This window comes from Ailuropoda melanoleuca, chromosome 12 (assembly GCF_002007445.2).
Source record: "Ailuropoda melanoleuca isolate Jingjing chromosome 12, ASM200744v2, whole genome shotgun sequence".
Classification (NCBI taxonomy): domain Eukaryota; kingdom Metazoa; phylum Chordata; class Mammalia; order Carnivora; family Ursidae; genus Ailuropoda; species Ailuropoda melanoleuca.
Window position 1 is genome coordinate 12,071,430 of NC_048229.1, and position 4,347 is coordinate 12,075,776.

The window sequence follows — 4,347 nt, forward strand, 5'->3', positions numbered from 1 at the left end:
TTTTGATCGGGATGACATTGAAAGTGTAGATTGCTCTGGGTAGCATAGACATTTTAACTATGTTAATTCTTCTGATCCGTGAGCATGGACTATTTTTCCATCTTTTTGTGTCTTCTTCAATGTCTTTCAAGAGTGATTTATAGTTTCTAGAATATAGATCTTTTACGTCTCCGGCTAAGTTAATTCCGAGATAATATATGACCCATTTGGATTTATTGATTTTTCTCATGATGACCGGATGGAGGTTTTGTATTTGGGGCAAGAATGCCACAGAAATAAAGTGGTATCCTTCTCCATGCATCATGACAAGAGGCATAAGATGTGATGGCGAATTACTAGTGATGTTAGCCTTGCTCACGTGGTTAATAAATTCCCTGCCGGGATTCTCCACTATATAGTTACTATTTACCTGCTTGTAATTTAATAAATATCTTGAGATAACAATAGTTGACATTACACAAATATCCTACTTCTCAAACTCTGGCCTGCTGGTCTTAGCATCTATCCGTGGATCTTGTCGGATGCAGCATTTTCTAAAAACTGGATCAATAAAGCAAAATGCATGGACACAACACACCTGATTAAATAATCAGTAGCTGGCGAGAGGGGTACTTTAGCCTGTAGCTTACACAACTCAAGTAAGTCCAAACACAGCCACCTACCCTAAAAGTTGTTGTTTCTTTAATAGTGAGCACTGAAGTGTGACCTAGCCCAGAGGGCAGATGACCCATCCCAGGGCCAGCCTCTTCAAGTTGGGAGTAAACCTTGAGAGCTGGTCTAACACTCACGGCTTGGGTCACGTGCTCTACTGTGAACCAATCACTGAGGTCAGAGGGATGGCAGCCTCTGATTGGTCATATGTTAGCCTCTGGACCAGGGAGGCAGTATCTTTACCATCTGAACCGCTAACCCTAAGAGTGGGGTATTTCCCCCAAAGAAAATTAAGATGCTGGGTGCTGGAACAACAAAGAGGACAGATCCAGTGTTGTATCTCTGCTAACGGAACCAATTATGTGAGAGCGTTCTTGTCTCTAATTTCATACTCAAGGAGTAAGTTTGCTCTCTCGCTCCCAAATCACTGTCATTTCAGCATCCTCATTAAATTTGTCACCATTACCAATTCTCAGCATGTGGGAATATTCGACTGGGTAGTTCCAGAACCCGCCCGACAGACAGCATCTGTGGTACGTAGATCTGGTGAGGTCAACTATACTGATGTGGGCCAAAGTAGTTCTGATCAGTTGGCAATGGTCTATACTGTGCTATATCCGAGCCTGAGCTCCTTGTAGGAGAGTGTGGTAATTGATTAGTGATGTCTGCCCTGGGCACAGGTGTGGAAAAGAGGAACATTTTTGCAATGTGTTTATCATTGACTATTTCAATGACACCTTCTTGCTCTAATGGGCTAAAATCCAGGTTGAGGCAATAAATGTCAGGCCACAGATGGTGCATCCCTAGGGGCTGGAGGCTACAGCTTTGACTACAGCTTTGCTCTATCAAGGAGCTTACTTTTAACTAGGAAGACCAGATATTTAGGGAAACATCTGGATGTAGGGCTCTCAGGCTCAAACACTCCCAATGACTCCCTCCCACTCACCCTGGCTTTAATTGTCTTCAGTTGCCAGAAACATTTTTAGCCTCGCCTTGGGCAGCGACTCTGCAATTCCCTGCAAATTCAGGCACCTTTTACAAGGTGTTAAGTACAGATAGGCTCTAAATAGAGTCTCTCCTCTTGATGTACTCAGAAATCCATGGAAAACTTGAAAGAGTACTGACAAAGAGAGAACATGTGTATCCAGAACAGGGTCCCCTTTGTGCCTAAACCTTTATGACTGGCTCATTCAGTGTTTCCTTTCGTTGATGAGAATGCTTAGAACAGAAGCTACTCAATGAGAGTTTCCCGGATGTTACGAACACACACACACACACACACACACGGTGAAGAAGAGTCTATTGGGCAACACCAATGACCTTACCATGCACAAGAGTCGCCTGGGGACCTTGTCAAAATGCAGCCTCCAATTCAGTAGATTTGCGGCAGGGCCATAGCACCTACATTTCTAACAAGCTTCCAGGTGACGCCAGTGGTGCTGGTCCACAGAGCACACTTTGGAGAGCAAGGGACTGAGTAACAGAGGACAAGAATGCCTGGTACAGACTTGGTGGGAAGATGGAGAAGGGGACGAGGGAGAGGAGAAGTTGCACTACAGAGGATAGGGTAGGAAGGGAAATGCATAACGTTCTGAGCCTCTCCATGAAAGTGCCAGTCCAAAACCTGCAATGCCATAAACAAAATAAATAAAAATAAAAATTTGCTGTCTTCTTTCTCTCTTTAATCTTTATGACTTTAAAAGTAGGGGGAATTGTTGTTTCCAACTCCCACACCCCCCAACACACACACACATTTCATATGGGGAAACTGAGGCTGGGAAGGGTGAGTAACCAGTCACAGGTTGCACTTCAGGTAAAGACTCCAGCCAGAAGCCATCCCACTCGTCTGCATTGCAACATGGAACCTTAAAAGGGCCTCGAGAGGATCTGGGGGCATGTGCAGAACCAGCTTAAGGGCCCTTGTCCAAAGTCCTCCAGTTTCTCAAATAATGAGGCCAGTTGGAAGCTGTTAACACAGATGAGAACCAGCCAGCAACAGGTGAAAGGCCGCTCAACCTATCAGCACTGCTTTAAGCTATAGCATGCTCCTGGCTTCCTCTCCCCAACATCCAGGGGCCCAATCCCCAGATGCACCTGCCAGCAAATGAGCGGGACCCAGAGGGTCCCCGCTCTGGGTCTCCCCCACTCTGAACTGGCTTGCATGTCCTCCCATTTCCTGGAGCCCCTTGGGAGAACAGTTTCTCTAGGTTAATATAGAGTGCTAATGAGGGGTAGCCAGCGGGAAAAGGCAAGGTCTACTTGATCCAGCGCTTGGACTGAAGCCAAGGTCTCTCTGGCCATAGATTCTCTCTCCCCTTCCAGGTTAGTGTGCTGTGTGGGGAGATTAAGATGTATAGTCTGCAAATGGACTAACCTTTTCCAGGCCTCTTTAATGAGGCTTCCCATAATAGGGCCATTTCTCTTTCTTATGTATGTGTACACATTCATACACACACACACACACACACACACCCCTTAACATAATCCATATGGAAATAAAAATCTCTCCTATGCTCTATTTTTTTAAGTGGACTCTATAATGGGCAACACTTTTTTTCTTCAAATGAAAATCCATGGTTCAACAACATACATTTCCAGTGAATTAAGAGAGTAGTTTCAGCCAACTGGCTAGGCCCCTTCTTAAAACTCAACTTTATGCGTAGCAAGTAATCAACTGGACCAATAGTTCTTCTAGGATATAGTGGGAGCCCAGAACAAGGCATGGTAAAATCTCCAAGAAATATATTCAGTTCTGGAACTCTCTCTGAACGAAGGAGTGTGAGTAATTTCCAACCCTGGAACCCTGCAATGAGGGAACATGATGTTCTATATCATTCAGACTGAAACTACCTAAAGGGAGAAAATTCTAGCCTCTGATAGCACCAGGTACCTTCCAGACTTAAAATATATATGTGGGAGAGGGGTTAAAAAGCAGATTCTGAAACTGCCCCTCTAACACTTGACTTCTCAACAACTATCCCTATAATCCATATCAGGGCTACAAACAGGAACCCTCTCGGGATTTTGGTGGTTTCAACACCATCCTGGGTCAGAGGGCCCTTCTGACTTTAAGCTTCCCAAAGAGCAGAGACATTCTCAGACCTGTGTCAGATACATGAGCATCTGAACTCAAGATGGCAAGCAATGAAGAGTTGCTCAGAATTGAATTGTCTGACCTAAAGGTAATAACACTAGAAATTACTCTAAGTATTTTCAAAACCTTGACCATTTCAAAATTTAAAGCCATGCTCCCAAATAATTTGAAACAAATAGGAAACCAAAGCCAACAACTACAACAAGAAAAATAGCAATAATGAGAATACTGGGTATTTTTAACATCGCATGGGATGTGCCCAAAGCTGTAACCAGAAGCATAAGTCATAGTATTAAATGTTACCATTGTTGTATCTAAAATGATACAAATAAGTGAGCTTAGTATCAACTCAGGAGGTTAGAAAAGAACAACAACAACAAAAAAAATCACAGGAAAATACAAAGAACTATGAACAAAGAGGAAAGGAGGGGAAATAAAAGAAATTTGGATTTTGAAAGTCCAAAGCAATGTTGCAAAACTCCAAAGGGTCTAATCAAGAAAACATGAGCAAAATATACAAAATCAGGAGAAAGAGACTCAATGAAATAACCACCTCAATAGAAAAGATTAAAAACAAAAAATCCTTTTGATCATGTGCAAAA